The following is a 23066-nucleotide window of genomic DNA, read 5'->3' on the forward strand; positions in this document are numbered from 1 at the left end:
CACTTGCTTGCTTGAGCTCCTCCTCTTCCAGCCCGTGTCCACCAGCCCCTCCTGCCAGGCAACACCTCCTGACCTCCTTTGCTCTTGAAGCAAGGCTCCCTCCTAGCAAGCAAGCTGTGGCTGACATGGCAGGCAGTCACGCAAGGCCAATTTGCTTAAATTATGCAAAAAAATCACCACAAGTGAGATTAGCACAGGGCCATGAGGAGAAGTTACCTGCCACTTAAAGCTCAGGTCACCATTAAGCAATAAATCCTACAACTTCTTCCCTATTGCATTTGTAGATCTGCAAAACAACCCAAGGAACGCATCTGTAGCAAGTCTTAAGAGTCTGGGCACGGATCCTGTGAAATCACATGGTTTCCGTTGTGGAACTAAAAAGGCTTCTCCAAGAATGTGTGAAACACACAGCTGAAATCCTCCGCGCTCTCTGCCTGTTTGCGTGGCTAAGTTGAAGTTGCAGGTTGTGTTTCCTCAGCTGGCGGCTCTCGAAGCGCAGCCTGGCCTGCATGCTGAAGGAGAGAGTGCAGCCAGCAGGCTCCCTCAGGGTGAGCTCCATCCCCTCTCACAACAGGTTGCAGTCTGTGTGCCGGGCCCAGGGAAGAAGGAGCCCCGTGGCCACCTCCTCTCATCAGCCCGGCAGCCATCTTGCAGCCTGCCCAGTTGTGCCCATGGAGTCTGGGTGCCGGCACAAAACGGCTCCCTGTTCTGGGTGTTAGCTTTAGTTACCATAGCCAGACAATGCTGCCAGTGGCGTGGAAGGAAAAATTGCTGCAGCCAGCTGTGCCGTTCACAGTTGGGTGGTTTCTGTGCAGCTCCAAATGGCTGTGGAGGCAGTAGGCTGTTGTGGCCAAGGACAGGGTGATGGATGGCCTGCACGCACTGTCCAAGCGAGGAGAATGGCAGGAGTTCACTTCAGGGCTGTTAAAATGCTAATCTGAGTTACTTAACAAAGGCCGAACGGCACAGAAGAGTTTGGGAAATCAACACAACTTGTATGTTAGATATGCGAGCTGCAGCTCTGAGCTCTGTGGTTGCACCAACGTTTGGCTTTGGAAGTGGGACCATTCCAACAGCATTCCTGTTTGAAGGAGCTGAGCCCACTGTAAATACTGTCACACCACTGCCAGGAAAAGAGAGTGTGACACGCAGAGCTACTGGAAACAGCATCAGATGGGCAGTAGTACGATTTTTTGCTGCACGTCTCCTCCATGTGACATGGGAACAAATCAGAACCTACTTTCTTTTGAACTCAAGGCTGGCAGCTATTCACAGAACAAGTAACAACTTAATAAAATGGCTCAGACAAATTTTAACGGTAACTGCAGTAGCTTATCTGATGCATAAGAAAAGGCATCATCTGTTCTAGCAGCAGTTTTGACGAAAGCAACATTTGAACTGTTTTAATTACACACTGCTAAGACTGAAAATAACTTACACTACCCAATGCAAATAATATACCTTCCTTCTTAATTACTTATGGAGCAGATTACTACCTTTTCCAATGGAAAGACATCTGATTTTTCTTAACTGGAATTATTGGTAGGTTTAACACACAAATATGTAATCAACCACCATCTCTATTCAGTAAGCAACGCATACACACAGAGCATTCTCTGAAAAACACCGGAGTGCAACATAATTAAGCCCAACATAAGCTAGTATAAGCACAGAAACTGCTCATACAGCCGCTCCCTTTGTCTTACAAAGGCAGACCACAACCAGACGGGTCCCTGTCACATCACGCATATGACACCTGATGAGAACTGGCCACATCCACCCAGGATCTCTCCACTTGACTTCACATTTATGTTTTTCAGAAGGAAGCACAACCAAAGCATTTCAACATTTCTACGGAAGCTCTATGCAGCTAAATGGGCTTCATTCCACTTCAAGGGATGCTGAATCCTATGCTAAGTGCAATAATGTTTCTAAAACAATAAAAAGATAACCGTAATAACCAAGAGTGCAGCTCTGCAGTTGGTGTGTGACTGGCTGTCAGATGAGTTATTACAAACACCTAACACATGCTCTGAAGGGAGCTTCTATGACTTCCTCTCTTTACCTACCTTTATCTCCCACGACAGGACCGATCAGATCGAAGACCCATTTAGTCAGAATTAATTGCATATGTAATTAAGCATCCTATCTAACTGTGTGCTCCTCACAATTCTCCATCCAAGTCCCAGCAGCTCCCGGGGCTGAGTGCCGGCTGCAGCAGCAGAGCCCTTCAGGTGGCCCAGCAAAAGGGTGTGAGACGGGGCTGCAGGCACACAGCTGGTTGTGACAGGGCCACGGCTGTATTCCTGGCACACACTCCTGCATCACACAAAGCACTGTTAGATGATGTTATCTTTGTTCCATCTCAACCACAAATGAGAACAGGTACCAACAGAGTGGAGGATACAGGGAGGAGGGTGTCTGCTCGCTGTAACTGAAGATGCAGATGGAAGCGAGCAGCCTGCTAAGCAAACCATTTTAGACCCCTGGGTTATGCTTTTTGGCTGTCCTTTTGGAGACCGAGCTACATAATTGAGAATAGTAATAAATTCCAACTGCAAACTTGCTCTTCCTGTTTTCGAAACAACTGAGTTTTATGTTGCTTAATATAAAAAATGTTAAAGTTCATGGTTATACAGAAAAAGAGTCAGAGCACTCCACTGCAATTTGTATTTATCTAAGCCAGAGTAAATGTTTGTACAGTATCTGCCAACACAACACAACGTGCCCATCGCTTACTACATTAAATGTGATTACATACGGCTTAATTTACTGAATAGTGACTTCAGCAGACTTTAGAGGTGCACAGAATTTTATACTCTGGATAAAGCAGGAAAAAAAAAAGTCCATTCTCTTCTGCCACAAAAGTGATCGCAGGGATTTACAATGAACTTCCTGTTGGACTTGGAAGGAAAGAACCTCAGAACATCCTCTGTGAAAGTATCTGTATGTAAGAGCTGTACAGCAGCACTAAGAGAGAGTGGGAAGCTGTTCCCTCAAATTTATTTAAGTCAATTTACAAATGTTGGGAGAGAAACACAACCAGCTTGGGGCACAAAGATACCCCCAGAAAGAGGCGCGTTTTCCTCAAAGGAAATAAGCACGGGAAGAATGCCACCCGTTTACAGAGCCCTGAGCAGCGTTCCAGAGGAAGTTTGCTGTAATTCCTGCACATTACGTGTGAAATGTGTGCGTGTGTACACGGAGAAGCCACAATACCATCTGTACAGCAAGCACCACATATGTGAGCACGATGAACCATCAGAGCTGCTGCTACACTCAACAGCCAATGTATTCCAAGCCACACACGCAGCAAAATACAAATGGCTCTGCACAGCGGGCCGAGCTCTGCTCAGCTCCTCGCAGGGAAACGCTGTGCCACAAGCATCACCCTGACCTGAAGTGAGAAACAACTCCACGACGGGAAGAGCCACTAATTGCAGACCAGCACGGCGCTGTATTCATGTTAACAAGTGGGATACCCTCCGGAACGACAGGATTTTCAACATGTCAGCCTAAAGCACACTTAATTGCATTTTCCAGCTTACGAGACAAAACGCGATGGAAATCATCCGAAAAGAAAAGAAACAGAAAACAACCAAAAAGAAAACACCCCCAAAATCTTTAAAGCGCAGGGATAATATCCACCTGGAAATATCGGTGTGACCTTTAATATCCATCCGGCGCTTACAAACAACAAAGCAGGCGTTCCCCGGAGCCCGCACGCCGCCGCCCGGCCGCTGCCCGCGGAGCGCTGCCCGCTCCCACACAAAGTTTCCCCGCTCCGCACCTGAGCGCCGCTTCCGCAGGAGCCGAGGACGGAGAGCGGTCGCCCCAGCCTCGAGCGGGGACGATTCAGAGCCGACTCTCTGGTTTGCTTCCCTCCGTAACAGATCGGAGATCGGAGCACAGCTCCCTCTGCCTCCCAGTGCCTGACAGCCGCCGGGAGCCCGTAAATCACCGCTCCCCGCCGAGACCCCGCCGCTGAGCGCCCGCTGCAGCTGCCCCAAGCTCCCGCGGCGACCTGCGGGGGACGGACCCGCGCCGCCGCTCCGTCCCCTCGCCCCGTGCCCGTCTCGGTGCCCGTACCTGCCGCTGCCGCTACCGCTGCCCGGGGCCGCCGCCCGCCGGCGGGGCTGCCTCCTGCGCCCGCTGCCCCCCGCCGGCCGCCCCATCCCGGCGCTCCGCTCGCTGCCCAGCCAGCGCGGGGGCGGCGCACCGCGCAGAGCCCACCCCTTCCCGCCCTCCTCCCGCCTTACTATTATTTTTTTTTCTTCCCCCGTTTCTCTCTCGTTTTTCCTTTTCCCCTCCCTTTAATGTGTTTGTTTTCACCCGCCCCTCGCCGCGCCCAGCCTCGCTCCGCCTCCGCGCAAAGCCCGCGCCCCTCCGCCAACTCCCCGCCGCCCCGTCCCGCGCAGCCCTCACCGCCCCGGGGAGCGGCCAGGCAGCCCCCAGCCGGGCCCCGCGCAGAGCAGCGCCGTACGGAGGCGGCCCTACCCCGGTACCGGTCCCGGCGCCGCCCGGCCCCGGCCCCCGCCTCCGCCCGTCCCTGCCTCGGGCAGCGCCGGGCTCGCCCCGCTCGCGCCGCTGCCCCCGGGAGGCCCCGCAGAGCTCCGCGCGACTAGCGCGCTCCGTCGACCCGGCTTCGCGGCTCGGGCGGCCCCAGCCGGGGGAACGGCCGTTGCAGGCGGCGGAGGGGCGGCCGGAGCGTGGCCAGCTCCGCGCCTCGACGCAGACAGTGCTTTCCTACTTCCAAAGCCATCGCTCGCAGTGCAATTTTGCAGCCTAATGAGACTCAATTTTGCAGATGAGTACTTCGCGGGTGGTAGTGGGGGACGTCCTTGAAATGACATCCTTAAGTGCCCGTCCGAAATGCCTATATCTATTCCAGAAACAAAGGGCTGGATCCCAGACGTGAAGTCCGGGGAACAGCTGTCACACATTCATTGTTTTGTTTTTTTTTTTTTCTTCCCCATGTGAAACTCTAATTAATTAAAACTTAAAGTGCCACGAAATACTTCGGATGCCCCCGAAAGAAAATGAAAAGAAGAAGGATTACTCACCCAACTCTATCATCTACGCTTTTTTTTTTTTCTTTCTTTCTTTTTTTTTCTTTTTTAAATGGGGAAACAGAAGAATTCGGAGTAAAAGCAACAAAAGCCGTGACTGAGGAGGGGTGGCAGTCACTCCCAGGCTGAACCCGGGCCCCTGCCCTGTGCCCCGTGGGCGATGAATTGTGTGGCACCGGGCGGCAGCGAGCGGAGCCTGCGGGCTCTGTGCTCCTCGCAGGGGGAGCGCTGCCTCTCGGGAACCGACTCCTCTGTGCGAGGGCGCCAGGATGCGGCCCATAGTAAATTCTCTTTAGAGATGGTGCCAACAAAATCTCTCAGCCATGGGAATAGGACGTTTTTGGCAAGTCCGTCCCTTGGCTGTCTCTCTCTGATGTTTCCTAGTGGTGACAGGCTAAAGGCGAGATCATTATGGGTTTCCTCGCAGCAAACACAGCGCTGCTATGTTGCACCCCAAGTGCCGCTGCCTTGTTAAAGGTGCAAAGACTTGATTTTCTCCTTCTCAGACACAGCCCTTGTCTAAGAGCACAGACATTTGCACGGCGCGTGAAAATGCTCTGATAGAAGCTATTCACTGCGTTGGGAATCAAACTATAACGCAAGGACAAAAAGGCTCAGAGCACAGATGTGACCACCCCTAAAAGAAGCACTTGGCTCCCAGAGCAGCTCTGTGCCTGTCCACGGGCAGTCAACCCAGGCTGGGGTCGGGGCTGCCGACCCACCCTGCGGGATCTCCCTTCCATTGCCCGTCCCAGCCATGGACTGTTGGAGGGCGTCCATACATCGAGGTGAGATGAATGCGATGCTGAGCATCGGATCACACTGCTGTATGGCAAAGGCTTTTGGTTTGAAGTACAGAGCTTTGGGATAGTCAAGCATAGACAGATCTATGCTGAAATACTAAAGATGGTGGCAGAGGGTGCCGGCAGGGAATTATACAGCCACAGGTTTTTAAGCACCAATACATGCAGGCTCCTATTGATATGATAAACCATCAGTTACATGTGCCGCAAAGCTTCTTAAAGCCTCATTGACACAACAGAGCACTATTGTGTCAATAGCGTGCAGATTAATGGGGCATTGTCAGCCCCTTTTAGGCCTTAACTTTCATTTATTCTAAAACTTGTTCTTCATTGTAACTCTTAACCTTTGGATTCTGCCAACACATTTCTTGTCACAAATATATTAATGGAATTAAAAGAAACCTGGCTTTTAAATGTTAATTACCCCTACAATGATTGATTTGTAAAAGAAGCACATCAGCGGAATCTAATAGCACAGTCACCACGAGAAGGACTGAGCGCAGAGCGGGGCCAGCAGCGCCCGAGCAGCGCCCGGCTCCGGCCGGACTGTCTCTGGGTACCGAACGGCAAGCACAGCGCTCACCGTGCCCATCTCAGGGCTGTATCTTATGGATTATTCCTATTGTCTAAGGGATTTTTCACCCTCTAAGTGTTTTACAGACTTAAGCAACAGTCATGTTCACAAATTTGAAAATGTAAGCAGAATATTCAAAATTTACATATAGATAGAAGAACCACCATCTGTTAGAACAACAAATTGAGACTTTGCTTCATTAAAACACAGATAATATAAAACTAACGTGTGCTTAAAGCAGACATTTCATTCCACTTGAATTCCTCCATTGGGTTCATAGCCAAGGCTGAGCTGGGCTCAGGAAGCACAGCCGTTTGATGGCATCCCCGGTCACCAGGCAGCGGTGCGGTGGGAAGGGGCACGCTGCATGGTGTGGGGCAGCAGCTTGGGAAGGTCTGCTCCCATGGCACATCCCTAGGGTGAACCACGCAGGATGGCATGGCCGGGTTCCCTGGGCCTGTGCCAGAGCTCAGCGGGTGACTCAGCACACTACTGCAGGCGCGATGGCTCCTGAATGAAATTGAAACTTATATTTTGAGGACCTATTCATTTAGGCTATGTCGTTTCCAATAAAAACAGCAAATGTCAGTTACAGAAGAATGGCCACATCACAGTAGTGGCAGGATGCAATGATGCCATATCGTAAGAGTCATTACATTTTAGCTAACTGTTTTCCTCCTCCCTCCTGTTTGGTCCCTCCAAAAGGCACCACATCGCAACACTGTGTATAGACATCTGCCCCCACAGAGCCGCGGACAGAGTAATTTACTGTGGGTTAGGCACTTCATTTCTGATGAATCAGATATGCACAGTTTTTATATTCACTGTCCTTAAATCTAAGCTGAAAGTGAGGCTGTTACGACTTACCTTGTCTGTAATTAATTTTGATAATAAAAGAGAACAGAATTTATTTATTGTGAGTGTATAAAGTTAGTTGGACAGTTTAAGATGCTATTCAATGAGTAATGCTCCCATTGCAGGGGTAAATATTGGTCTGCCTGATAATGTTGGTTTCTATTAACTACCAAAAACGTTATGCTCATACAGCTCTGGTGCCTTAGTGCCTTTTCTCTGTCAGGGGAGCCATTGCACACGGCAGGGTAAGCCTGTACTGTGTGTGAATAAATGCGGAACAATTTCCTAAGAAGCCAGCTTTTGTCTCTGCTGCTTGGTAAAGAATCCTTTGGATATTTTAGAACATAAATATGGAAAATATGAAGCTTGAGCTGCAATGTTTCACAGCATATCACCAGAAGGAGGCTGAAGCCACACCAGCTGAAGCTGGTAGCTTGTTACAGTCTTCTACTAATAACTTGCACAATGCAGAATTACACGGGAGTAACACTCGCCTCCGTTAGATGGATGCTTACTGCTTTAGCAGCCATCTCCACAAACACTTATTGTAGCTATTGCTCTGTTCGTGGCCACTTATTCACCTCCATCTCCCATGGTTTAGATTCCAAGAAGATGGATCTTTCATCTGCCTGGACAGCATTTAGATCCTACTCCATTCAGTCCCCCTAGCCCTTGTTGCATGGGAAATACAGGTGAAAGTGGAGCCAGCCGTTTTCCTTGCTTGAGACTTGAGCTTGCCGCAGTATCAACACAAGTCAGAAGTGAGACATTTCAGAACATTGTCGCTCATGATTTACACCAATTGGCTAAAAATAGCAAACTGCCAATGTCACGGGCCTGCGCTGTGTTGATACAGGCAAATGATTGGTAATAAGTCAAGTGCTGTATGAAGGTGGTAAGTATAAGAAAAGATGTCATAATTTTATCTCCGCAAATAGTATCCAATTCAGGTAGCACACAAGCATATTTCTTTACAATGCTTAAAGAAAAGAAAATAATTTTCTCATATTTTCCAAATGACGTGAAACCTCCTCTTCCACCCTTGTCAGCTCTCAGTAAATTACAGGAGGTGCTTTTAAGCGATTAGCATTTGGTAAAATATAGGTAGACACAGAACAGTTTTACCACTTTCTTTTAGCATCTTTTTTGCGCACTGTGTTGAGAGTTGTTCTTAAAGTATTTCTGACTGTCCAAACCTCAATTTTTACATCATTGTTCACTCTGTTTTCTATCTTTCTAGCCTGCCTCCTTATTTAGGGGGATGTATAGAAGCCTCAGGTGGAACGCCTGTCAGTTTGGAGGCGTAGCAATGATGTTCTGCTAGTACTGATGGGCTGTGCACCCCAACTTGGCAACTTTATCCCAGCTCTGCACTGCATCAACATCTGCATACGCTTCCGCTCTTGTAATTTATCTTTCTGGCAGGTGGAAGAAATGGGTGTGCACTGCAGTTCCGTGCCTACCCATGATCATCAGACATCAGTTTGCCTCATGGAGCATACAGAGCACTATGTTGGTACTGAGTATTTACAAGATAAATCTAATTGCTGCTCTCAGTTCTTACTTAGGCAAAAGTCTGACTGAAATTCAATCTGCTGGCTCTCCAGTTCCACCATATCCATTGGGAGGCAGAGGAGATATGCCAGTAATTGATAAAATAATTGGAAAATGAATAACTTTTTTCTGCTTTGGCAGCTCTGCATGGGTCAGCCCACAGGGCTCATGCAGGCTCTGCCCTGATAGATGCAGGGCAGTGAAGGCTGGGAGCTCCTGCCCTGCTCTGGCTGTGGGGCTGCCAGAGGGAACACCGCACCAGCAAGGACAAGGCACAGCACAATGCTTCTAATGCGCTATCTTGCATATTTTACTACTTGAAATGTGCTTATAGTGAAATCTGGATGACTGGATGTCAAAGATAATAAAAGGGATTCAAGCAGGGAACAAAACTGGGCAGAGTCATGCTGTAAAACTGGTCTTTCCTGCCTGCAGGCTCTCCATCAGCCTTCACTTTGAAAAGCAAACTCTTTCAGGCCAACAATTCTGGCCATGTCACTTTCCTGAAGTGGTAAAATGTGACTAATTCCTGGCCTTTGCAAAAGAATAACCTTGTTAAAAACATCCCAGAGAGGGTTGGGCTGTACCAGGCAGGGAGCTGGGAATGGAGGAGCCCAAGTGAGGGTATTGCTGTGGTGCCTGCTGGGACCAGGTGCAACACAGCGCGCGCTGCTGGCTCCTCAGCCCCTGCAATGTCTCCAGCAATCACTGAGAGCAAGAAAACTTCCCTTTTCTTCCAGTGATTAGCTTTTCAGTTAGGTATATTTCATCACCTATCGTTTGATGGGGAATTCATTTCAAACATCTAAGGTAATATCAACAAAATACAGTAATTAGATTTAATGGCATACTTCCAAGATTAATAGGTGATCTTCCTCACAGCCTGCAATTTTAATTTCCAAAATTTCATTTGTCATACAGCTACTCAGTCAGTACAGATTCACCATCTGCAGTGTTTACCTACACTTCTCTGCACTGCCTTTTCCAGGCACAGACGGTTGAAAAGACACATTAGCAACAAATCTATGCCCACAGTATATAATCACAAGATGACAAGACACTTAATGTTATCTATATATAATTATATATAGCAAATTCTGCTACACAAAATCACTTTTCAATCCCATTTTAGGGGATTACCTAATCCTGTAATTGATTCTGTGTGATGAATCCCCCTTGTCCTATGGATATCCAGTGACCTTCAGAACAGAAACAGGCCCAAAAACATGCTATGATTTCACTGTTATTTATGTATTAATTTCCAGATAATGTAGGATAGGAACAGATTATAATTTTATCGCTTTATTTAACTGACAGGGCTCAGGCTTTAAGTGTTTTATGTCTGGGCTCAGCTGACATGCTGCTCCCTGTCAGTAAGAATGACCAGAGGCGAGGTTAATGTTTTCTTTAAGGTAAATCAAATATTCCCTTAGAAATTTAGGCAATCCTGCAGGTTCTCAGACAGCTCAGAGCTACAGTAAAGTATTATCTACTGTAACTGTCACGTCCCCAAACTCGCAGTTAGTGGGTGAGGCAATTGCTTACTGGTTATAAATACCAGCAGATTCGTTTATCTATAGATTAGTATCGCATTACTCATGCCAGAGTCCATAAAATCCAACATGAACCAGCCTGGCTCCATACATCAACAATCACATCCTACACAAAGGTGAGTCCACAGGTATCAGCTGATGATGGCCATGAAAGTTTCAGTATTGCAGAAAACAAGCAATCAGGCACGCGTGCATGTACAGACTCACACAGACATGTCCGCAGACGCACACAAACCTTGCTCCTTTGCTGTCCCACCAAATATAACTCCACGGATTAAGGCCTTAAATATGACCCTAAGAATGTAATCCAGTACAGCCTGAATCTCCCTTGGGCAAGCCTGAGGTGGCTCCTTGGGCTGCCACAGAAAGCAGCTGTCCAGCATAACCCTGACTCAGGAGCCAAAAACCTGCCTCATTTGGGTGACAGTAAAACAGTTGTAAAGGATCAGACAGACATTTTCCATGTTTGATGTAGGGGGTTGCTTAGAAAATAGCTAACGCCAGTAATCACTAAAGATAGAAAGATAAACAAACTGCTTGTAAATTTGTATCTGTTTGAACTCTGAAATAAAACCTTGCCACATTTCTCTGATGCATTCCTATCCAGAAGGAGCATAGACTCTCACCCTAGTTTTGAAAAAAGATGATCAAACTATTTACTTGTACCTCTGTAACACACACAGAAAGTCTACAGCCCACACACCATCAGTGATGACAGAAGCTGCTGCCTTTGGCATGCTAACTTGAGTTTCTGTTCAGTGTCTGCCCCCTGACATCTCGGTAGCTGACTAGCCTAGAATATTTTTGTTCTTGGGATATAGGTGTGTACCATTACTATTTGTTTTCCAACACTTCTAGCCTTACCTAACATTACAATTTGTTTGAAGAGTGGCTCCTAGCTTTGGTGAACCCTGGTGTTACCTCCTATAGGCTGTCTGTGGGCTCTGAGGCCCTTTCTGCTGAGTGGCTGAAGGGTTACAGAACCCTTACAGAAACCATCCGCAGAAGGTTTGCTCCTCTCTGTTCTGTGCTTCGCAGGTTACTGCAGAAGAAAAAAATCTACTTATGGAAAGTGAGTGAGTACAAACAAGATAAAGCACTTGCTATTCTCTATATAACACGTCATGAAAGCTAAGAGGCAGAGGTGAGTGCAAGTGGCACTGATCATTTCAAATTGCTGCTGCACCTTTTCCCCAACAACATTTAAGATGGTGCACCATGTCCTAGAGCCACTCCTCTTACTGAACATCTCAATGCTTTTCTTTGGGAGGTGCAAGACGAGAGAGTTTTCACCTTTGAGGTGACCGTATGTGACAAGGAGATAGATGCCCATTCCATCTCCATGTTGTTTCAGTGACCGCAGTCTGCCAGCTGCTTGCACGACTGTGCATGTCAGCCTGCTAATCTTGAGTGATGCAAAGCTCCACGGAGTCTGGGGAAACACCATTGTCTGTGACAAGTCATGCAGCAAACAGTCATGCAAAGGAGCTGTCAGGGAGGAGGCTTGGTCTAGAAGAAGAGAGGTGTGTGTGGGGTCAAAAGTGCAGAAAGCACTTCAGCTGCAAGGCAATGTAATGTAACAGTGGCACCCAGTATATATTACAAAATCTCCTATCTTCAGCTCATATTTGAAGAATTAACATAGCAAAAATACACAACAAAGACATAGCCAGTGATCATCAGGTTATCACAAAATCCTCTGGACAGTCCTTGACTTTGAAAAATAGGCTCAGGTAGGAATGCCAGCACTGTTACATAATATGGCTCAAAAGAGAAAAGTAAGCTACGACATCTCTGTTCTCAGCAAAGCACAGAGACTGCTCTATTGCCTCTGTTGCCTGGAGTGAGGCAGTCCTAGATGCTGTGGCTGTTAGCTACAGAACTCATCTCTTCTGTGTCTTTGTGGATAAGAGGAGGGCATGAAAAGTGATTCTCCATCTGGGAAGCAATGGAAGAAATAGCACTTGTGGCTCCAGCCAGAGTTTTCCAAGTCCTTTTATAGCTTTGAGTCTTTTTAATTAGTTGCATAATGAGGTGCCAGGTCTTCAGCAGCCATGTTATAGAAAACAAATCATTTTCTAATAATGTCTCTACCGTCCAGTAGCCAAAGATAACTACAGGTTATTCTCAGCTTTCCTATCAAAAGCTGATTTAGAGATGGATATTTTATCTGAGTACTTCAGATGCTGCTTGAATAGTTTCCTGTGCTCAGAGGAATTTCAATGACTGACTGTTTATTTTGCTCATATGTACTCTGTATGCTGGTAGAGAATGTCTAGCTAGTCCTTTCCCTGTCATCTTTGGCCACATTCATTTATCAGACCAAGAGCTCAGCACTGAACCAGAGAAAGATGGAGAAGTATCCACCTCCCCAGGTAGCCACACCATCCGAAACCACCCTCCATATGTTAGACAGGGGACCCAGCTGCACGGAGCACAGGTTTTGTTGGCACACTGACACCTGGCAAGTTCCCTTGCACTGCCTGAGGATCGAATACACCACCAGGGAGGACAGCTTTGTCCTGGTGGAGAAACGAAGGGAGTAGAGTTGTGGAAAGACAGTAAAGGTGGTGAGGAGAGAAAGCACAGTCCTGGTGCTCAGCCAGGTGATAGGGATGGGCCATGGTCAAACTCAGACGCCCATCACTTGCAAGTGTTCCAGACCTGGGTTGGATGGGGCTCTGGGCAGCCTGATATGGGGGGTGGCGAGTAGCCCACAGCAGGAGGGTTGGAACTAGGTGATCTTTAAGATCCCTTCCAATCAAAGCCATTCTATAATTCTATGGCCACATCACTGCCAGGAATGAACCTCAGACAAGTGCAGGACATGTCAAAAGAGGCATGTTAAGCCATATTACTCCTTACCTCAGTCCTAAACAAGTAGCTATCTGCAAGGTGGATCATATATCACTCCTGCACATCACTAATGTCATGGGGCTGATGTCAGGCTGACAATTTAGATTGAAAATCCTTCCTAGAAGGATCAGGATATTATGTGTACATGTGTTCCTGGGTTTGCTGGCCATCTGGACTGCTCTTAAAGCTGTGTGGTTTTACACCCTGCCCACGTGCCAGGCATCCTGTACCCAAAAAGTCACAAGGGAGAAGTGCACACGTTACCTTGCTTTCTGGTCTACACCCCTTCTGGGAGTTCTGACTGCCAAGTCTATGTTTTCCCTGGGATCTTCGCAACACTTTGAAAAATACCTGATGATGGAGAGCCTGATGATTTTTGTTGGGACTGCCTGAAGATCCCTCTTTTCTCTCAGTTGTCAACTGACATTCTTCAAATGTCATCCTGGGGAGCCAACACTCAAACTCTTCCTCACATATAAAAACATCCTGTCAGGATTACCATATAATATCCATTGCAGCAGCAGAAAATATCAAAGAATCGTGGTTTAAAATTAAACAAAAAGTGCTTTTTCTCATCTCAAAAGCAAAATACTGTTCCTCTTCCTCCTCTTCCTTTCCTATCTGCAAACTATTGTGCACTACAGTAAAGTGAGATTAAGTAGCCACAATAAGCAGAGCCATGCGAGGCCAGCAAGTCCAAACAGAATCAATCACTTTACTTTTTAGCCCAAACTTCTCTTACTGTAGCAAATGTGAATTTTTTTTTCTTTTTTTTGCAGCTGACTAACAGAAGCTGATTTAGGCCCTTTGCACTTGCTGCCAGCAAGTGTTCCCACTCCAAAAATAGTCTGTTAAAGAAAGAGGTGTCAGTTGCTATCTTCAACAGGCTGCTTTTCTAAACCCATTGTTAGAAGGCACCTACTTCAACTGAAACCTGGCATGTCCCCATGTTGGTGGGCAAGGTGCCATCCCAACAGATGGACAATGGCTCTGCACTGCCATTGACTCAGTCTGCATGTCACTAACAAGGCTGTATTCCCATTGGAGAACATCAAAACCTGTAGCTGCACTCTACCACAACCCGTGTCCTTACATGTGTTGCTGCCCAGCTACACCTACAGAGCATTTTAGACATTTCTATTTGATACTGAGTCCATACTGCTCTGCTCAGCTGGGCACTAGCTTCATATTTTGGAGGGATGAGTGTGGCTCACCGTGCTCTGTAGTGAAGGAGTGCGCAGCACTGCCTGAGTTGTGCTTTTCTCCTCACTGTGGCATTGCCCAGAAGAAGTATGGGAAAGCACTTCAACACGTAATTCTGGCAGAAAAACTCCAGAAGCACTTCCACAGCTGTGTGAGCAGCTAGAAAATACAACGTGGGTACCTCTAACTTAGGCTGTAGGAGTCCGGCACAAAGTTAATCTTACTGCTCAGGTCGAACTACCTTTAGTGAAAACACATGCCCAAGTATCAGGTGGTAAGAGCAGTCACTCTCTCATTTCCTACAACACACACAAACTCCCACATTCTCAGATGCATCATGAGAGCATCAGGCCCTGATGAACTGGGATTCCTGTGCTGTAGTCCCCAGAGAGTAATATGACGATGAAATCCTCAGTGCCTTGTACAAAAAGAAGTGAAATTTCTAGTGAAATGCCAACTTGTGGGTAGAGACCGGCTAGGCTCTTCTGCAGCAACTGTTTGTATTAAATGTGTTACAGGGAGTCTCAAATTAATGCATGTAAACCATATCTGCATCTTTTCAAAATCCCCTCTTGTACGTCCCATGAAGCTATTAGTTTAGCTATCACTAGGTATTAAAATTTAAAAGGGTCACTAAATGCATACTGCTAGAAGGAAACAACATTAGTTACACATTACCAGAACAAAACCAAATTAAGAAACAGCTCATTTCCTTTGTACCATCAATATTTTACTCAGCCATAGCCTGGATGCTTGTACTCACAAAGAGGAATTAATCATTCATGTGCTAATGTACATCCATTATTTTTAAATCGTCACTTAAGTAATCATTTTTGTGTGTGCTCAGATGTGTGATGTCTGCTTATGAAAGTGCAGGAAAAATCAATACAAATTAAATAAAATTTAAAAGGTGGATATCTGTGAAACAGATGCAAAAGCATCATCCATGCAGTAAAACTGTAATCAGATTTCTGTAAAACTCTTCTGGTGAGCTAGAATTCAAAAAAGATACCCGCCTAGTGCCATACTTATTTTTATGCCATGCTTCCCTCCTTATTTGGGTGTGAACATGCACAATGCAGTTCATCACAGATTCTCTCTTCAAATCCACATAAAACTGTAACAACAAAAGCTTTATTGCCATTTAATTCGATACTGCCATTTTCCAACTCTTTGTTTACTGGAAGTGCAGTGTTCATGTCATAACACTGTATCTCATATCCGTGTGGTTCCCCAAGTCCCACAGAGGCAGTGGGCTCCCTCCCACTTGCACCACGTGGGGCAGGCGGGGGAAGCCAGGCACTGCTCTCCTCAGCAAAGACCTCTCCCCTCCTGCAAAGCAGCACGCAGCTATACACATCCACTGTGTGTGGATCACAGCCATCGAAGCCTCATTCGTGTCCCCCTGCTCCCTAAAAGGGGATCTGCATCTTCTGAGCTGAGTTTGTTGTTGGCTTAGGCTTGTCATTGACGCCTGTAGGAAGCAATTCCAGACCAAGAGCCCTACTTTACCCAGAGATAAACGATGTCTACTTTAGATAGACATAAATGCCTTTTGAAGATGCAAAGTGGTGAAGTGCTGGCAGCATCTAAGAAGAGTTAAGGTGGTCCTACTAGATTGGAGCCCACAGCCCCATGCAAATTAAATAATCTTTTACTGAAAGTGTGATTGCTTCTTTTGGACTACACATATCAGCTAAAGAACACTAAAGTACTTCCAGATCCCTGCAAGTGCTGTGAATTCCATGGAAGAACAGCGTAATATTTAGAGCAGAATTTGGTACAGCAATGTTTTAGGTTTTTTCTTTTACTGCTTCAGTAATTTCATGGTAATGTATTTTGACGACAATTTAAGGGAGCTCTGTGTTTATGAGGCAATAACAAAATCTCCTGCAAAATAAATTTCCAGGTGAACTTGTCTGTTAATATATAGTATGGCTTCTTGTGAATTAAGAGATGAGCCAGAACAATGCTCAGGAGAAAGCAAGAAAGAATATGTACCTTGACTTCAAAATGGGGAGCCTTAGGTTCCTTTTTCAGCTGAGACCTGGCATTCGTAGTCTGTGAAGTGGAGAAAATGATCCAGCATGCAATACGTTCACTGTGCAGCAACTTCCAAGGCTTGGTAGTGTGCTCCCACTCAACCCTGCAATCAAAGCAATTCTTTCAGATATCTTGTATTTCTCTTTTTTCCCCTTTGTCCCAGAACCAAATACTGTTCAACTGAAATTTTTGTGAAAAAACCAGTGCATCTCTGGAAACTCTTTCTGCTTCCCCAAAGCTTCCAGCATCCTTGCAGCTCCTCTGCAAATATGTGTATTTTGTATATGGCAAAAAAGCACTGAAGTATAACCTTGTTACTGATAATGGATAATAGAAGCAGACCGTGATTCAAGGTGTATCATGACTGAATGTATTTTAAACCACATGGAATTGAAAGCTTAACTTTTCTTTTGGAGAAGCCCCTGATGAGGCTGGATTTGGCCACAGCTTGAGGACTCCCTGAGGAGCATGTGTTGGTTCAGGGTTGTGTACCGAACCAAGCACACAATTTACATCCTCTGGCAGCACAGAGTGACCTGTTCCAACTGCCTGATGCACAGCCTATGAGTCATATGGGTCTATAGCCTTGGAGAATTGGATTGGATCTATTTAGTTTCAGCCTAATTAAATGATAATGCATGGTTGTAAGCACTACATAAGGCAAGTGACAGTTGCCAGATGGAATCTACCATACCTGAAAGACACTGTCAGGTAACAGGACAAATGGTTTTGCTTATTAGCAAAACAGTTAAATAAACACAGATTTTAAAGTTGTTCCCTCTTTTAATGAATTCAGCTGTTTCGGGGCCTATGGCAAGGGAGAGGGAGGTGGTGAGGGGACAGTGAGCTTCTCAGTGCCAACCAGTGCAATCTGTGCAGGTGGAGGAAGGGCTCTCTGCTGAGCAAAGCACCTTGGGTTACTTGGGAAGCCAACACAAGCTCTTTGCATGGACTATCAGTGTGGAGCTACCTGACCACTTAAGACTAAAGCTGGTGTTGCGTAAGGTCTGACCTATGATAATTTCTTTTTCTGGTGCCTAAAGGACTAAGCAGGTTTTCTCCCAGCTCAGCTACAGATTGGCTGGGAATTGCTGAGAGAGATTCAGCTTCCTTCATGCCTGTGGCTCCCCACAGCTTCCCACACAAAGAATACTCCTCACAGAGAAACCAGAGTGGGAGCTTGCACAGATACAAAGAATTGCCCCAAACCAGCCACTGTCTCAAAACACACGTCCTTTTTTTTTTTTTTTGTCTTTGCTCAAATTCACCAAAGTGTAAATGTCCCCCATCAGTCCTGAAATGCACTTACTATGATGAGAGGGATGAAAACGTCTCTGTGTTGCTTGTGCCAGCTTAGTGCTAATGGGCAGCAGTGACTCATCAGTGGGTGAAATGAGAATTTCAAGTTCTTCTCAAATGATGAGGTAGTTTTCAGTGCTCACTCAGTTTGTAATTAGATACACTATTTATGAGTATGTTTGCCAAATAATGCACTTGGCAAGTTTTAAAAAACATTCCTGGCTAATTGTTTTTATTACTCATCAATTCTGAAAGGGAAATAACGAGATAAGATTGTATTTTTCTTGTCATAGCCCAGTGAATGGGATGGCAATACAAATACTGGGTCCATGGCTCCCTGTGGTTTGTCTTTGGTTTACTGCCAATTTAGTAGCTAGCCCAAGATAGACTCAATCTCCCAAGTGAAACTAGACAGGCCACTGGCCAGTTGCAAACTTCACTTTACAGTTTCATAATTGACTGTTGCAATTATGATTCTACCACGTGTTTTTTTTTACAGCATTCTGATTTTTTGTTTTGATTTCACTGAAACCATACCTATGTTTCCATCTATTCTTTACTGGGTCCCATTCAGAAATACCATTTTCAGGACTATGTTTTCCTACTAAAGGCTTGATTGAAAGACGGATTCAGGGCTCAGACACATGCTCATTTACCAAAGCAGATGCAGCAGTTTCCTCAAGCTGTCTGTTACCACCTGTTTGTTAGACGCTGTGTCCCACCAAGGACTGGATGGAGCAGACCATGTGAGACTTTGTAGCTGCTTTATTGCAGCCCTGCGGCTTAAGCTAAATTACCTGGACACACTCCCTCCCATTTGCAGATGGCTGAGCCTCAAACATACACTTAAGATCCAGTGAGGTGGACTGGAAATATTACTGGTCTGAGCAGTTTTCCTGACCGAAACCAGAGCTTCCAGTCCTCTGACGAGATACACCACAGGACTTCCAAACCTGTCCTGGGCAGCCACTGAGGCTGTGGTTGAGCAGAGGCTGCCAGCCGCACGCTGCGTGGGACCAGGTGTCAGTGTGAGCACACGTCCCCTCCTGTGTGCTGACGTTCATTACCAGGCCCAGCTGCTTTTTACTGCCCCTCTGCCAACCGTTCCTGCCCTGTAATTCTACCAGAGAAGGGATCATGTGCTTCTTCCCTGTGCCCTGCGGGCAAAATCAGGCAGCCACCTGCTTAAACTATTTAAACCTACTGTAGATCTGGATCCATGACAGCCTAGAGGAAAATCAGGGAGGAGTCTTGGAGGCCACTCTGCTGAAGAAGCACGGGGAAATGTCTGCCACTGGACTGGTGGCTGGGAAAAGCAGAGCAGATAGATCTTAAACCACTGTAATGGCTTGTTAACTCTGTGGGCTCACAGCCACTTCTCTGGGGCTACTAGGAGAGAGGGAGGTTACACTTCAGTGTAAATCTCTGCAAGATCAGCACGTACACACCCTTCAAAACCTGCTCATGCAACCTTCATATGAGCCTACAAAGAGCTGTTGATTCAGGTTTTTCTTAGTAACACAAACATATATTTTGGACTTTAAGCTTTGGAATCTAATGCAATCTGCTAAACTATCCATTAAAAATAAACCGTAACAGTGCAAAAAGCACAGCACCAGCTGATGCTGTGAAGGCGGACCATTACACTGAGAACATGAGTCTGTGTTCAGAAATTTCATTTCTGTGAACGTGCCCTACTCAGCTGCAGTCCTGCAAATACACTGTGCCAGGCTGGCTGGCATGAGACAATCTTAGTGCTGGATCCAATGCTTACAAGCAACAGCACCCCATCTGTAAGAACTGTACTGCTTTTTCTGAGCTTCAAATATCCACTGCTAAGACACAAAATTCATCTGTCAGCTTTGCTTGCTTTGTAGTATGGGGTATTTTTTTCCTTTTGTATACATTAAAGTTATCTTCATCTTCAGTAGAGGGTGATAAGCTCTGGTATTGTTATCCATAGAGCTCAGAAATGTCAGCTACAGAAAGCAGAGGCATTTCAGAAGCTAACAGGGACGGAGAGATCTGCATATTCATAGCAGGAGAAAGGCAGCAGCACATGCAGACTTGAACCACTGGCATTAATGGGTGAGCTGATTAGTGTTTATTAGGCTGGGGGAGAAATGAATTCTAATTGGCTGAGACATTTTTGTTATTGTGAAATACATTTGGCTAATGCAAATGGCTCCAAATCAGAAAAGTGACATTTTTGCGGTGGCTGTTTATAAACAGGATGTAGTTAGTGTAAGGCACCCACAGCTGTAGTAGCTGCAGATTTTCAAGGCCAGACTCAACTGCATTGCACTTTATCATCCGTTTTCATGTTTGCTCTGCCCAAGGCTATCAAGTCTTTGACAGGGAACCCAAGAAAAGAGCCTGATGGACCGCCAGCACTCAATATTGTATGACAGTTCATTGTTTCAAAAGATTCCGCGTCTTCCCCTGAAACTTTCATCATAGCATCACAGGGCTGTTTTGGATTAAGTTGAAGTCAGTGTCATCTGCTTTTGTAGGTGCACAACTCTGTCTGCAGTCAATAAAACTGAAAGCTGGGAAACCTCTTTAATAATAAGATTGAGAACTTCAGGCCTGTTGTTGGCGGCAGCCAACCATAGTAGGTTGGTTGGTGCAAGTAGGTAAGGAGGGGGTAACAGTGAGATCATAGAATCATAGAAGATGACCATAGGATCACAGAGATGATGGGGCTTAATCAGAAATATAGCTTTCCAGAAATACAGCCTTTATCCAGAACTCAACAATCAGGTATCTTACTAATGCTTGTGGTAAATCTGACGAGAGTGGTTCAGTAACCATGGTACTGAAATCTGCAGCATCTGATAGAAGCTGTGTTCCAAACTGGGATGTGTGGAGTTTGGCTTTGGCTCCAGTAATAACAAATAACTACTAACAGTACTAACTAAAGCAACTTATCTCTTGCCAAAAAACCACATTCTTTTTATGGCATCAGAAAACTGCAGCGAATGAGCCATCATCTTCACCTTCTCCTCTATGGACAATGTTTGGAAAGGCCATCTTTTCTTGTTTCAGTTATTTGTTTTTTTTCCTCTAATACTAATACATTTTGAAATAAAAGAACGATTTGTTACTTCTGAATCAGCACTGTGACTGCTCTTCGTATGGAAAGACAGTTATTCTGCTCTCATGAAATTGCTGAGCACAGTTTGAAGTTCATAGCCCATTGAAACAATGATTTGTGGATGTTTTCTTGCAAATTTATTGTGTTAACATAATATATAACATATTTCTACCACTAGACCTTTGGAAGGATCTTTTGCAAAAGCCTCCTCTTGTCTGTTGTGAATATTTCTGTTCTATCAGTACTGTCCTGAAGGAGGGTTCAAATTGTACAGTACACCAGAAACCTCTTAAGTTTCTGCTTCCAGGTAAATGCTTGGCTCAGTCAACTTGGATGGACACTGCCTTAAAAAAAAAAGCCCTGCTTTAATCTACCATCAATTATATATGATCTCAGTTCTGGCAAGACAAATCATCAAGATGTATGTGTCAGAGAAAGAAGTAAGAGAAACCACTGCACTGATATGGGAGAGGAAACTGCAAAGTGATGATCACCTCCCAGCATCTCTCCTTGTCTTCATGTCCATCCTCAGTGTTTAACTTGTTAGAAGAGAGGACAACAAAAATGTAGAATTGAAGAATTAGGGAGAGATCGTGATGGAAGAACCATTTTACTTATGCATATTTATAATATGAAAGATAAAAATAAAGGTGCAGAACAAAAGGTGCTGGGGAATGGGAACACTGTGGTGTGGGCTTCTCTTCTGTTGCAATTCCACTGTATTTCATTTAGTGAAAATGCTCAATATATGGCAAATATTTGGGAGATCAGTGCCAGAACAGTATTTTGTATATTCTATGGATGGAAGTGTAGTGGGAATCTGGTCAGCAGTGTAATTGTTTATATTCATTATAAACAATCTGTGTTATTTGGCAACAAACCCTGCCTTTCTGAGTTGAGTCTCGTTGCTGCTGCTGCTGAGATTGTTCCATCAGCTGGTTGTAATTTTACTTTTGGGGCATACAAAAGTACACTGTATTTCTTCCAAATTATCTGTGGGAGAAATTTGAAGAACACACTAAAGGCTCCTTGCTCTTCTGGGACTCCTCTTGGCCCTCTTTCCATAGTCTCTAAAGGCCGTAAGAGGAGGCAGACTAAGTTTAGTTTGTGTAAGCTTTGCTGCATACACACACTCTACTTCTGCATCTTCTTTCCAGGTTTTAATCCCCAACTACTTTCTGATTAAACAGTGATGGCAGATGAAATATGAAAAGTAAGATGAAATTGCTACAGTAAATAAAATGAGTCCAGAAATGAGGGCAAAAGATCTTGCAGTGAAAGAGTGAAACCCCTTTGTGGCTTTAAATATGAAAATAGTAAATAGTATGGAAGCCAGTTTCTGAGCCCTCTGCACAGGGCTGGTGTTATCCCAGTTGCACGAGTATGACTTCTGCAAGCTGGGACTTAGCTGAGACCTGGCTACCCTGCACCTGAAACATTTACTTGAGCTCGGTATCAGTATGTATTTGTGCTCCTGTCCAGAAAAGCAGATGGTGAAAGATTTTCTATCAGAAGCTTCCAAATGATCAAATGATCCTCTATTGTATAAAGATGAAACAGGGCTGGCTAAATTGGCTAATACGGTCTGTGGTTAGGAAGTTTTGCCTTACAACTACCCAAGACTGCCCAGAATGGGTCAAAGCAAGTACTCAAATGCTGAAATTTCGCATTCCACCTATGTGCTCTGATCACTGCAAACTGGTCACTCAAAAGGAGGATTTCTCTTGACACTCTTGAGCTGTTCCAATTTGTAAGAACAATTAAATATTCACTGAACTTCATGAGTGATGGATTCTATGGTCCATCAGTTTGAGCATTCACCTTTAGAGTCATGCTGCAGGTTTGAGTCTCTGCTCCAATAACTCCTTGGAGGCAGTGGGCATGGCTGAATTGCTGCACTGGGACTGCTTTTGCTTGGCTGATATTTTCCAGAAAAAAAAAAAGAAAAAATAGAGACCCCAAGACGAACTGCTGCAAGACAGCTGACCAGCTCTGCACGAGCCCTACTACATCCCTGCCACTTCTCTGACCACAGACCAAGAAAAACACTGCAGCAATAGGTCCCAGCCAGCAGTGTTTCAGGGAGTGTTCCATCAGCTGGGGCAGTGTTCCTTCCTCTCCCTGCTGACAGCCTCTGCTGCAGGGGAAACGCATTTGTGC

General features: G+C 45.5%; 1 protein-coding gene across 2 annotated transcripts in view; it reads right to left on the bottom strand.

Moving 5' to 3' along the window:
- SEMA6D (semaphorin 6D) overlaps window positions 1–4139 on the bottom strand; it is a 30683-nt gene extending 26544 nt beyond the window's left edge. Inside the window, exon 1 of one of the 2 annotated variants that reach the window (XM_042823981.1) lies at window positions 4090–4139. The gene's annotated coding sequence lies outside the window, so the exon portion shown is untranslated. The remainder of the gene's footprint in view (window positions 1–4089) is intronic. The other variant, XM_042823989.1, reaches the window with a different exon arrangement.
- Between the last annotated feature and the right edge of the window lie 18927 nt (window positions 4140–23066).

Source organism: Centrocercus urophasianus, unplaced genomic scaffold (assembly GCF_019232065.1).
Source record: "Centrocercus urophasianus isolate 14NV4802_14NV808 unplaced genomic scaffold, USGS_Curo_1.0 seq_23, whole genome shotgun sequence".
NCBI classification, from domain to species: domain Eukaryota; kingdom Metazoa; phylum Chordata; class Aves; order Galliformes; family Phasianidae; genus Centrocercus; species Centrocercus urophasianus.